The following is a 14323-nucleotide window of genomic DNA, read 5'->3' as shown; positions in this document are numbered from 1 at the left end:
CCAGCCAAATACAGTATATCAGCATCCAGTAGGATTGTTAAAATAAAAAAGACAATAAAGAGCGTTGGCAAGGATGTGGAGTAACTGGTATGGCCATACATTGCTGGTGGGGATGTGAAATGGTGCAGTCACTGTGTAAAACAGTTGAGTTTTACACAGTGTTAAAACAAGTTAAACACAGAATTACCATATGTCCCTGCAATACCACTCCTGGGCATATATCCAAGAGAAGAGAAAAAATACGGTTACACAAAAACTTGTCCATGAATGTTCATAGCTGCAGTATTCACAATAGCCAAAAGGTAGACAAAACCCAAATGTCCATCAACTGATGATTGGATAATAAAATGTGGTACATCCATACAATGGAATATTATTCACCTACAAAAAGGAAGGAGGTACTATGACATGCTACAACATGAATGAATCTTGAAAATATTATGCTAAGTGAAGGAAGCCAGTCACAACAGATGACATATTACATGACTGTATTTATAATAGATGTCTGAAATAGATAAATCCATAGAGACAGAAAGTAGATTAGTGGTTGCCAGGGGCTGAGGGAAGGGGGGAATGGGGAAGTGAGTGTTAATGGGTACAAAGTCTCTTTTTTTCAGGTGATGAATATGTTCTGGAATTAGACAGTGGTAATGGCTGCACAATTTTGTGACTATACTACAAACCACTGAATTACACACTTTGAAAGGTTGAATTATATCTCAATTTTTAAAAATACAGAATGTCTGAACAGAGCAATCCATGTGATTAACCAAGGCACAATCTTTGTGACCTGAGGGCCATGAACAGTTTAGCTGTACCCTAGTTAAATACGTTAGACCGCAAATTACACACCTTCTTGTGGCCACGAGTCAAAGATACACTGACTGAGACATCACAAACTGAATGAGAAAGGTGATATGACATCGCCTATCAAAAACAAAGTGGCCACAGGGTGCCTGGGTAGCTCAGTCAGTTAAGTGTCTGACTCTTGACTTCAGCTCAGGTCATGATCTCGGGGTCATGGGATTGAGCCTCACATCAGTCTCTGTGCTGACCATGGAGCCTGCTTTGGATTCTGTGTCTCCCTCTCTCTGCCCCTCTCCCTTGGTCATGCTCTCTCTCTCTCTCTCTCAAGAAAAACAACAACAACAAAACAAAGCTGCCAGGGATTCAGTTGAAATATTGGATCTATTGAAATCTCCTTTAGGATCGATGTGTCCCAAGAATTCATCAAAAAATATATATTTAAGTAAAGAGCTGAGAAAACATTTTTCTCAAGTACTCTTTGCTGGAGACAGATCTCCCTTTGGGCCTTCAGCACCACAAGAAGAAAATCTCAACATTGTTTTTACCTTGAATTAAATGTTTCCAGAATATAGATTTCCTGACACAGTGAGGTATTGTGTAAGAGATCTTGTTCTGTGTCTGCAACATGGGAAAAAGCACTGCAATAAATATGATCCCAAAAGGGCTCTTGATTTCCTCTGTCAGTTATGGGTAGTTGGGAAGAAATCTGTTTCAAGAATAGTAATTAATATTACCAAGAACGCTCGATTGTCTGGAAAAGAACTGCTGACTTCAGGGGAGAGGTAAAACTCTAATTACAATGAGAGCCAACAAAGGGCCAAGTAGCCAGAACCCTAAAATTCACTCAGAATGTTTTCAGCTTTCCATCTTTATTTTTTTTAAAATGTGTATTTATTTTTGAGAGAAAGAGAGACAGAGCGTGGGCGGGGGAGGGGCAGACAGAGAGGAAGACACAGAATCCGAAGCAGGCTCCAGGCTCGGAGCCATCAGCACAGATGCGGGGCTCGAACCTGTGAACCATGAGATCGTGACCTGAGCCGAAAGTCAGATGCTTAACTGGCTGAGCCATCCAGGAGCCCCTCCAGCATTCCATCTTTAAAGAAAAAAGATTGTTTCTTTACTACTTACACCCCAAATTCAAAATCTAGGATGACAGCAGGGGCTCTTTATGGATGACACTTGTAGCATGCACTTCTGAGTGAAGGCCTACGTGTGGGTTGGTCACCCATCCCCAGGGCTTAGCACCATGATAGCATTTTACCAGTAATATGTCTTAATGTTGAAAAAACCACCATCTGAAATACTGGCCCTCCACCAGCATAAACCAGGAATTCAAGACAGTGTTGCCTATCTATCTTGCCTGACTACCTTCAAGAGTTGCATAGAGAGAGAACTTTTACACACATTTCACAAGCTCCATTCTCAAGCATTACCCGCTGACAGTCACTCTTCCAAGAGCAAATTAAATAACTACAAAGCAACATGATAGACACCCTAACATCTTGGGCAAAGGATGAGCTGGGATAAATGAAATGCTTTATTAGCTGCCGCCTGCAGGAAGGGGCTGCTTATACTCTTCAACCGAGGATAAAGGGCTGAGATGAAATCAGGTGTCCTCAGGTTCAATGGACAAGCTGGCAAATATGTTTACAACCTTAACTGTCACGAGAACAAAAAACACAGTAGTAACACAAGGCAGGACTGCAGAGGACAAATGCTGTTTAGTCACAGATCGTGCGTCTAGCGGAGTGGGATTCCTGTGGCTTGTGGCACCCACTTTCTGATAACGAAGGTGCTGTGTAAGGAGCACTACCACACCTTGTTATAATCGCACAGTGTTCACAGAGAGGGCCTCCCCACCCCCCCTCCACCACTTACAGGCTGTGCGAGCTCCTGCAACTCATCTAGGCTTCCCTCTTTGTGACTAACAGATGGACTCACACTGTTGGCTCTTAGGATTGTTGCAAGGGTGCAAATAGTTTATGCATATAAAACACCCAGCCCAGAGAGCAGCCAGTCAAAAATGTAAACCCCCTCCTTGGAAGTACACACATGGAACACTGCCGAAGGGTGCCCTTCATCCCCAGCAATTTTTCAGCACATGCATCCTGCTGGGTGAGTCCAAAGGAAGGGAAGATGCATGAGAGAGTGTCCCTGTATTCGGGGAGCCTACAGTCCAGCAGGGGGATGGGTGCTGGGAGCTCCCAGAAGGGCTGAAAGTGGGCAGACCCAGCTGTGGCTCAACATGCGCTTTGCCAGGGTGGGGCAGGTGCCCGACGCACTGGGGCAGGAACTCAAAAACTGGGGTGCAAGGGTCCACCCCTCCACCAGAAAGTGGGGAGGAAGAGCACACTAATCACGACTGAGCAGAAGCCCACTCTACAGGTGGAAGAAAGGAGAGTCAATCACAGTGTCTATCACTAAGAGCTAGGTAAATAAATGGTCGGTGAAGGGATGGCTGGAGTAATGAATGCATGGCTGAATCCACAATATAATGGAACATGTGCACTTTTTTAGAGGGCTTTTTCTTCTTTGGGGTGTGAGGCTGCCTTTGATTTAGGTTCCACATAATCAAATAGAGAGAGTCATCTCAATGTACCTAAAATGCCTTTATGGGAAACCTATCGGCAATTAGGCATTGACCACCAATAATATGACTAAGCCAGTAATATGAGTCAGACACTATATGGAGTGTAACTTGGGTTAAGAGCATAGGATGTGGACTGAGACTGACCCGTGTTCAAATTCTGTCTCTACTAGTTACTGGGTAGGTAACCTGGGATAAGTTGCTTAACCTCTCCAGGCCTCAGTTTTCTCATCTGCCTAATGGAGGAATGGCAGCTCCCATCTCACGGTGTGTTTTTGAGGGCTCAATAATAAAACATACCTGAGATGATGAGCAAACAGAATGTTTAATGGATGTTAGCCCTTATAATCCTTCATAATAAATCCATCCTGAATCACCTTTAGCTTCATGTGAACTGTACATGAACCTAGAAGAGGAAGGGCACCTGCTCTCTGGTTAATGTACAGCTCAACAAATGGAAAGACAACTGTTAAAATAGTCCTCTTACTAGCCAATAGGACATAGGTGGGCAGGCTGCTCCCGTCTAAGGTAGAGGCTGCCCACTTTGGAACCAGGTCCCTTCTGTGACAGTACCTCCCTGGAAGCCCCCAATGAAGCAAGTTATTACTGGGTTCTGGGTTCAAAATCTACCTATTTACCCAAAAGAAATGAAAAGATATGCCCTCGTAAAGGCGGCACATACATATTCATAGTAGCTTTTATTCATCATAGTCGAAAATTGGAAACGAAATAACACTGAATGGAGAAGCAAACTGTAATACACTCAGAAAATGAAATACTACTTAGTGATAAAAAGAATCAACTCTGATACATGCAACAACATGGACAAATCCCAAAAACATGTTGAGTGAAAGAATCCAGGCACAAAAACACACACTATATAATTCCATTTATTTGAAATCTTATAAAAGGGAAACTGATTTATACTAACAAAAAGCAGATGAGTGGTTTCCTGGGGCCAGGAATTCGGGGTGGTGGAAAGTGGGGTGAGGCAAGAGGGAATTTTCAGGGGTGATGGAAATGCTCTCTATCTTGACTGGGGTGGTGGTGGTGGTACTGGTTACAAGAATATATATATTTTTTTCAAAACTCATCAAGCTGGGTCCCTAAAATGGGTACATTCTATTGCATGTAAATTATACCTCAATAGAGTTGATTTTTAAAAAAACCAATGAGAAAAATCTAACCTATAGATGACCCTGGTGTGTATATATACTTATATAAATTTATATATATATATATATATATATATATATTTCCTACTTAACTGAAGTATAATTGACCAGTAAAAAGTGTATAAATTTAAGATGTACATGTTTTATTATGCATATATTTTGTGAAATGATTACTACAATCAAACTAATTATCATATCCATCACCTCACAGTGGGTTTTTTTGTTTTTTGTTTTGGTTTTTTTTTGTGAGAATAAAACTTATTCTCTTGGTAAACTTCAAGTAATTTTAGTAAATTTCAAACTATAATACAATGTTGCCAATAATCACCTTACTGTTTAGATCTTCAGAATTTATTCATCCTGCATCTCTGAAACCTTATACCCTTTGACCAACATTTCCTCATTTCCTCTACTTTCTGCCTCTAACAGACTTTTTTAGTTTCCACATTCAAATGAGATCATGCAGTATTTGTCTTTCTGTGTCTGGCTTATCTCACTTAGCATAATGTACTCCAAGTTTATCCATGTTGTCACAAATGACAAAATTTCCTTCTTTTTAAAAGACTGAATAACATTCCATTGTATATGTATATTACGTTTTCTTTATGCATTCATCCATTGTTAACACTTAGCTCATTTCCATATCTTAACTGTTGTGAATAATCCTGCAATAAACATAGGACTGCAAATTATGTCTTGATAGTAATTTCATTTCCTTTGAATATACACCCAGAAGTGGGATTGCTGGATCATATGGTAGTTCTATTTTTAAGGTTTTGAGGAACCTCCATACTGTTTTCCATAGTAACTGTACAAATGTGCATTCCACAAACAGTGCGTGAGGGAGGGTTCCCTTTTCTCCACATTCCTACCAATGCCAACTATCTTCTGACTTTCTATAATAGTGGTTCTAATGGGTGTAAGGTGATATCTCATTGTGGTTTTGACTTGCATTTCCCTGATAACGATGTTCCCTTAACAACGTTAAGCATCTTCTTATATACTTGTTAGCCATTTGTGTGTCTTCTTTTGAGAAATGTTTATTCAGGTCCTTGCTCATTTTCAAATCAGGCTATTAGTTTTTTTTTTGCTATTGAGTTCTGGGACTTCCTTATCTATTTTAGAAATCAACCCCTTATCAGATACAAAGTTTGCAAAGATTTTCTCCCATTCTGTAGATTATCCTTCTGTTGATTATTTCCTTTGCTGTACAGAAGCTTTGTAGTTTGATGCAGTCCCATTTGTCTATTTTTGCTTTTGTTGCTGGTACTTTTGGGTCCATATCCAAAAAAAAAAAAAAAATCATTGCCAAGACTAATGTCAAGGAGCTTTCTCCCTATGTTATCTTCGGTTTCAGGGCTTAACATTGAACTCTTTAATCCATTTTGAGTTGGTTTTTGTCTTTTTGTATAAGGTATAAGATAAGGGTCCAATTTCCTTCTTTTGCATGTGGATCTCCAGTTTCCCCAACAACACTTATTACAGACACAATTGTTTCCTTATTGTGTGTTTCTGGCACTTTTCTGGAAGATCAAGTGACTATAAATGCATGGATTTATTTCTGGGCTCTCTGAACAGATTTTTTAAACAGTAGGTCTAGGCATATATATACTGAAATACTACAAAATCACAAAGTTTTATTTAGCATTTATTATACTCTGGGGATTATTCTGAGTGCTTTGCATTTGATTCTTACAACAATCTCTGAAATAAGTACCTTTATTATTGCCATTTTATGGATTAGAATAATGAGGCATTGAAAAACGAACACTCCCAAGATCACAAAACTGTTAGGTGGCAGTGCTGAGACAGTCTGTCTCTAGATCCCATGATTTTAACACTGTGTTGTATTGTTTCCATGTGACACACACAAGTACGTGCAAAACGTGTATATGGAAACATTAACCCACGGTGCTAATAGCATTTCTTTATTAAGTGGCAGAATGTCTGGAGGTTTTAATTTCTTACAATTTCCTAATTTTCCCACAATGATTGGGCATTACTTCTGCAGTTTAAAAGTGGAAATATAATTGTACACCTGAAACTAATATAATATTGTGTATCAACTATACTCAAAATTTTTTTAAGTAAATAAAAAAATAAAAACAGTAATTAAATAATTCATATGGTATCTTATCCATTTAAGTAATAGTTTTACTAGTGTAAAAGATACCTAGGTTTTTTAGGAACAGATCCCTTTTTTATTTGTTTTTTTTTTTTTAATTTTTTTTTAACGTTTATTTCTTTTTGAGACAGAGAGAGACAGAGCATGAACGGGGGAGGGTCAGAGAGAGGGAGACACAGAATCCGAAACAGGCTCCAGGCTCTGAGCTGTCAGCACAGAGCCCGACGCGGGGCTCGAACTCACGGACCGCGAGATCATGACCTGAGCCAAAGTCGGCCGCCCAACCAACTGAGCCACCCGGTTTTTTTAAGTAGGCTTCACACCCAGCATGCAGCCCAATGTGGGGCTTGAACTCACAACCCTGAGATAAAGACCTAAGCTGAGATCAACAGTCAGACACCTAACTGACTGAGCCACCCAGATGCCCCAAGCAGACCCTTTTTTTCAAAGTCATGTAAAGTCTTAAATATAATATACACACATATATATATACATAAATATATATATACACATAAATATATATATATACACATAAATATATATATATATAAAATACAAAATTAAAACTACTTGCATAGTATTTTATTAGCATACAATCAGTTCAAGTTTACATTTGTTTTACATGGGACGCCTGGGTGGCTCAGTTGGTTAAGCATGGGACTCTTGGTTTTGGCTCAGGTCATGACCTCAAGGTTGGTGAGATTAAACCCCACATGGGGCTCTACACTGACAGCAGGAACCTGCTTGGGATTCTTTCCCTCTCCCTCTCTCTCTCTGCCCCTCCCCCACTGGTGCCCCCCCCCCCCTTTCTCAAAAATGGATGAACATATTTTAAAAATCTTCATTTGTAAGTTTGGGATGATACCTTCTATTCCATATCAACTTCAGGTTCCAATTCAACAAAAATAATCAACACACACAAAGAAATGTGTGAAGTGCTAATAGTTTCTCTTCAACAGCTTGCTGACCAATCTCAAGCTACTCTTCTATTACACTGGCCCAGAAACTTAAGAGAGAACAAAATCATGTGAAGCTGGATCTTAATTAAAAAAATAAAGACTGAATCCTAAAAATACCCCTAATTTAGTGAATTGGAATGAATATCCACCCTATGGTTTCCATTTCTTGTAACTAATACAAGAAAAAAGCAGAGACAGAGCATTTCAAATGTACACTGACACTACAATAATAACATTACTGCCACTGTGAAAAACTGACTAGTTTTAATCACTTCACTGAATATCATTCCAAGATATAATGTTCAGACAGCATGCACTGAGCAGTGGGATTAACCCTGTCTCAAACTTAACCAATCTTTAATTAAGGTACATATGAGCCATGGTAGTATACTTGCTTGTATATATACAAGTATATACTTGCTTGTATAATTTTACATTTGCAAAGATGCGCACCCCTCAGTTTTTTAAAAGACCAAGGAAAAAATTTCTAGTACATGTATAATAATAATAATAGAAGTTTTAATCCAAGGAGCACATGCAAATCAGTTAGTCTGATGCCTAAATTACCACAGAGGTGTTTTATTTTGTCTCAAAATTCAATATGGAATACTTGAAAAGATGCACATCGTTCTTCAAAAATAATTTGTACATGACACAGTTGACCCTTAAACAACGTGGGGGCTATAGGTGCCAGTGGTTCCTCCTACCCTGCAGTTAAAACTTAACATATAACTTTTGACTTCCCCAAAACTTTACTACTAATAGCCTAGCATTGACCGGAAGCCTTAACGACAGATAACACAAAGAGTTGATTAACACATATATCGTATGCTATCTATGTTATGTACCGTATTCTTGCAGTGAAGTTATCTAGAGAAAAGAAAATGTTATTAGGAAAATCAAAGGAAGCGAAAATACATTTACATACTGAACTGCATTTATGAAAAAAAAATCCACGTAAAAGTGGACCCATGCAGTTCAAACCCATTTTGTTCAAAGGTCAACTGTACTCAAAAATAATATGGAAGGACTTGCTCTTTCAGATGTGTAGACTTATTATAAAAGCTATACTTGGGGTACCTGGCTGGCTCAGTTGATTAAGTGTCTGACTTTTGATTTTGGCTGAGATCATGATCTCCTGGTTGTGACATCGAGCCTGATATCGAGCTCATGCTGGATGTGGAGCCTGCTTAAGATTCTCTCCCTCCCTCTGCCCCTTCCTAGCTTGTATGTGGCTTATGCTCTCATGCTCTGTCTCTCAAAACCAAAAAATATATTGATAGTGTGGTACTGGCAGAAGGATGGATGAACAGGCAAATGAGATTCCAGAAACAGATGACGACAGTAAGAAAATGTATTTGATTAACGCTAAAGGTGACAACTGCAGAGGAGGAAACAAGGATGGACCTTTGAATTAATTAAACAACCTATTGGATCGATTGTGTGTCCTTGTGATGGTCAGTTTTACGTGTCATCGTGGGGAGGCTGTAGTCTCATTATTATTCAATCAAATAGTAATCTAGGTGTTGCCGTGAAGGCATTTTGTAGACGCGATTAAGATCTACAACCAGTTAGCTTTAAGGAAACTATCCTAGATGGCTGGGGAAGGTGGGGGTGTGTGCACCTGACTGAATTGTTTGAAAAGCCTGCAGACCAGAAGAGAAGCTTCTCTGAACAAATTCCACCCGTGGACCGACAGTTCCTGCCTGAGATTTCCAGCCTGCTTTCCTGGTGGCCTGCTCTGTACATGGATTTTTCTCATAAATGCAGTTCAGTATGTAAATGTATTTTCTCTTCCTTTGATTTTCCTAATAACATTTTTTTTCTATAAATAACTTCACTGCAAGAATACAGTACATAACATAGATAGCATACGACATATGTGTTAATGAACTCTTTGCGTTATCTGTCATTAAGACTTCCGGTCAATGGTAGGCTATTAGTAGTTAACTTTTGGGGACATCAAAAGATACATGTTAAGCCTGCTCTGTAGATTCCAGATCTGCCTATCCAGCAGGAAAACCCTGGGTCTAGCAAATATTAATTTGCAGCAAGAAGGGAATGGTTAAGTAAACTACAGTACCTCCCTGATTTGGGATTCTGCAGCCATCAAAAGGATATTTACAAAATGCTTAAAAAACAGCAATGCTTTTGCCATCACTTGAAATAACAAGCGAACATACGTTTTTTAAAACGGTGTATGATTTACATAAAGTTTGAAAACAGGAAAAACTAATCTATGCTGTTACTCTTGGGGAACAGTAGTGATTAGAAGGAGCAAGGTGGTGGGGTGGTTTCTGGGATGTTGGTAATGTTCTACTTCTCAGTTCTGGGTGCTGGTAACATGGGTGTGTTCAGTTTGTAAAAAACTCTTTGAGTTGACTTGTGTGTGTGTATATGTTACGTAAAGGATATATTATACTTAAAAAATTTTTTTAAGTTTATTTATTTATAAGGTGTGATTGTATCTCCTGGTGTTTTCACTTATGCAGGCCAACAAAGTCTTCTTTTAACCTTTTCTGAACTGAGCTGCTAGCGCTACCAGTCAAGAGTGTCACTCAGGTGCATACCAAGAAGAGGAGAGTACCACAAACCACCCTGCAGAGAGGAGCTTTTTATCAGGACTTTGTGTGTAAGTGCCAGATCATAACAAAAAAGCACACCAGTTTTTAGTTGGTTTTATTATCGTTTAAATTTCCTATAGACAGTGCACGTCAATGTCCATGTCAGGGCCCCGAGGCACACTGCTCCCACTGTCCCCTCCCCCTCTCCCCACTCTCCACCCCTTGGTTTAGTCTGCAAACACAGGAGATGAAGAGCATCCATAGATTTTGGACTGCATATGATCCCAGAGAGACTCAATCCAGTCAATCCATGTATCCATAAGGAAATGAGACTTGGAGAAGAGAATAAATTTGGCCAAGAGCTGCTTTGCAATGGTCCAGAGAGGCAAGAAGAATAAGAAGCAGAGTGCCTGGGTGAGCTGTGAAATGGATGACCAACATGAAAGAAAAACCCTCAGTGGGCCTGTGCATTTCTGTTGCCACATCCTCCGCTATCTGCTGGCTGTGGATATAGGTGGGGAATTTTTTTTCCGTCTACTGCTTTCATGTTTTAAGGATTCAGCCACATCAATCAGCTGAAAGGACTCATCTATTTTTATCCAGACAGATAGTGGCACTTAGACCAGGTCCTTGTCTCAAACACAACCGAACAGCTGGGTTGGAGAAGGAGAAACCTCGTAGAATGGCTGGTGCCTCTTCACACTGACACGTACCAGCTTCAGATCGGGTGTTTCCAGAAGGGCTTTTTTTGGTTGAAAATCTACATGGACTGTTCCTAAGACAATGCACAGATGTCTCTGAATTAGGGGACCACCAGCAGCTATCGTTTCACATAAGCTGAGGAGGGTAAGACTTAGACCCTAGACTCACCCCTCCTGGATCACAAAATTAGATGACTGTTTTTGAAACAATAAAATCCCCACTGCATTTCCCATCCCCCCAAAACATCTTTCCCCTTAGTCACTCTTACTCTTGGTTAGTTGCAAACCAAACAGAAAGGCTACTCTTTCTATTTCTTCCAATGCCCTTGCTTGTGTCTTGCTGGGCAATGAACTACTGAAATGAGTTACCTTGCATGATAAGGAGTGGGTAGGAATGGAGCAAAGTACTGTTATTAAGATCTCTTTTCTGTTGAGCCATTTGGACCTAGCAAGGTCCAGCATCTGAAAGATATGGGTTCACATCCCTGCTCTTAATGGAGTTATAGGCTTTGTAAGCTTGGTCAAGTAACTCTGTGCCTTACTTTTCTCATCTGTAAAATGGAGCTCATAGCCTCATGTGGAGTCCAAGTGAAATGGAGGCTGGTTCTCTTGTCAGTGTCCATGGACTGCAGTTATCAGAAAGCCAGATTACTCTTGGCAAAGTTCCTGTCCTACATCTTCACAATTACCCCAACCAGCAACCAAGGCCTAAGGGGTACTCGCTGGATCACTGACCTGGTCAGCAGTAATGCTTGGGCTCAACTTCAGACATCCCAAGTCTCGGACCTGTACTAACGTCTTTTCATGGCTCTGAGCTACATTTAAATTTACCGGAAAGACATAAATTATTATGCCTGGCACAGAACAGGGCCCGTAGAAGATCAGGCTGAAGAACACAGAGAACAACTCCCCCAGCACTGCCCTTGCCCCGGCTGGGGAGGAGGCCAGCAGGCCTCCCCTCTGCAGGTGGGAAGCACTGGTTAGGCCTGAGTGCTTAGCAGCTTTCTGCAGGCTGGTATCCCCAACTCCACACAAGCCTGCTTTTTTTTTTTTTTTAAACAATAGAAGCAAAGTATTCTGACTCCCTTCCCAGATGGGAAGCAGGAGAGCTGCCCTCTGCAGCAAACCATCCTTTACACAACCTGGAAGACTCTGTATTCCTGGGCCAGCACAGGCTTCTGCAGTTGGAGACTGACTTCTGGGGCAATTTTCTCCTTCGTGTTTTAAGTCTGGAGTGGCCTGAGAAGAAATGCTTCTGTCGTGCTTTGCTGGTTCTGACAGAATGATGGAGACAAGGACCCTCAGCAGCTCTGTTCTTCATACGTGGAGCCCCTCTGGGCCAAAGCTCCTTGGAGCGGTCTCCAATGCCCACACCCTCCTGGCACCATGAAGGTCTCCTTCTCAGCCCTCAAAGCTTTCATTTCTGTTCGTTTAACTTCTGTATTTGTGCACACTTTACGAATGCAAATCATTTGTTCATGGCTGCCTTGTCTCCAGGGCTATGCTCTCTTAAGATAGCAGGGGTAGGGTCTGCTTAATGACAGCAGTAATGCCGGGTAGGTGTGGATGGGTTGTGTGCATGAAAGTCTGGGTGGGTGGGTGGATATATAACCCACTTTCTGCTGCTTCTGCTTAGAGAAACTTGGGTCAGTCACTTCACTTCTTTGCGTGTCAGTTTCCCCAGGGTTAAAGACCAGGCTTCTGTGTTCCCTTACAGTGCTAACGCCCTGTGACTCCATGAGGAATGGGCCACAGCAAGTTAACCTCCACAAGACAGGCTTTCACATGTAAGCAAAAGGGGAAGGCTTCCAAGTATCCAGCTGGCAGTTATGTTACAAGATTGTGCCATGCTGTTATCTATGTGACTGACTTCAGATGCCCTCACACCCCCAGGAGGGTTACAGCCCTCCACCCAGAATGGGGAGGGTTCCTGGCCAAAACCCAACAGGAGGTTGAGCATTTCACAACAGCTGAACAGATATTCCCTAGGAAGGGTATGAGGGAGGAACAATAATGTCCATTGCATCCACACTAGGCCTGGTCTTCAGGGGACGTGAAGGGTCTCTGCCCACCACCCTCCAGTGCCCCCTCATTGTCCCGGCCTGTGTTCCTCTGGATCCTGAGCTCAAGGCTCAGGCAGGTCAGGAGTCCCTGGACCCAGCCTCAGTCTTTGTGCTCAGAGGGAGGAGACAGTCTTACAGCAGAGGCAGAGAAGTGACTTTGGGTGGCACAGACTAAGGGCGTCATTTCAAATTGTGTTTCACAAGTACCGATTTTAGAAAGATCCTCCTCCTTCCTTCTGTGGGCTCTTTTAAGTCCTTTATTTTAACCTGAAAGGGATCCATGGTGGCAATTAGCTAAACTGATAAGCCTAAATCCTCTGCCCTTTCTTCCAGCAATTAAGAGTTTACATAGATAATGAAATCAAAATGCACTTACCCTATGAACAACCAAGTCCATGTTTAAGGATCTCCATTGCAACTACACTTGCAGTTGAGGTGTGAAATAACATGTTCAAGGACATCCAGTGAAAATTTGTTATAACAGCAAAAGATTGAAAGGAGCTTAAATGTCCATCACCAGGAGACAAGTTAAATAAATAACCCATATGATGCCGTTCTAAGTAGCCATTAAGAAGACTGAGACAGGCATGTCTGTATTTACTGATATAGAAAAATTCCCAAGAATATTCAAGTTAAGAAATCAATATCCAGGGGCGCCTGGGTGGCTCAGTCGGTTAAGCATCCAACTTCAGCTCAGGTCATGATCTCGCGGTTTGTGAGTTCTAGCCCCACGTTGGGCTCTGTGCTGACAGCTCAGAACCTGGAGCCTGCTTTGGATTCTGTATCTCGCTCTCTCTCTGCCCCTCCCCTGCTCACGCTCTGTCTCTCTCTGTCTCAAAAATAAATAAAACATTAAAAAAATTTTAAGAAAGATCCCGATGAATGTTTAGACTGTGCTTAAAAATTTGCTGAAAAATGATAATACACTTGAATGCCTGTGTGACATGAGTGGTGAAGTGTGTCATCCCCAAATTCATATGAAGTCCTAAATCCCCAGTACCTTACTTGGAATTAAGGTCTTTATGGAGCTAATCAAGATAATATAAGGTCATTAGGTTGAGCCCTAATTAAATATGATGTGTCCTTATATAACAAGGGGAAATGTGGACACAGACATGCACAGAGGGAGAACGCCTCATGGACAAGAAGGCAGACGTTGGAGTGATGCCTCTAAAAGTGACAGAATGCCAAAGATTGCCAGCAAGCCACCAGAAGCCAGGAGAGAGGCATGGAACATACTGTCCCTCAGAGCCTTCAAAAGAAACCACCCTGCTGACCCTTTGATCCCAGACTCCTAGACTTTGACAGCCCTATTAACTAATGGTGTGTGTGTGTGTGTGTG

The sequence above is a fragment of the Prionailurus bengalensis genome, chromosome A1 (genome assembly GCF_016509475.1).
Source record: "Prionailurus bengalensis isolate Pbe53 chromosome A1, Fcat_Pben_1.1_paternal_pri, whole genome shotgun sequence".
In the NCBI taxonomy this organism is placed as follows: Eukaryota; Metazoa; Chordata; class Mammalia; order Carnivora; family Felidae; genus Prionailurus; species Prionailurus bengalensis.
This window is presented reverse-complemented; position numbering follows the sequence as displayed.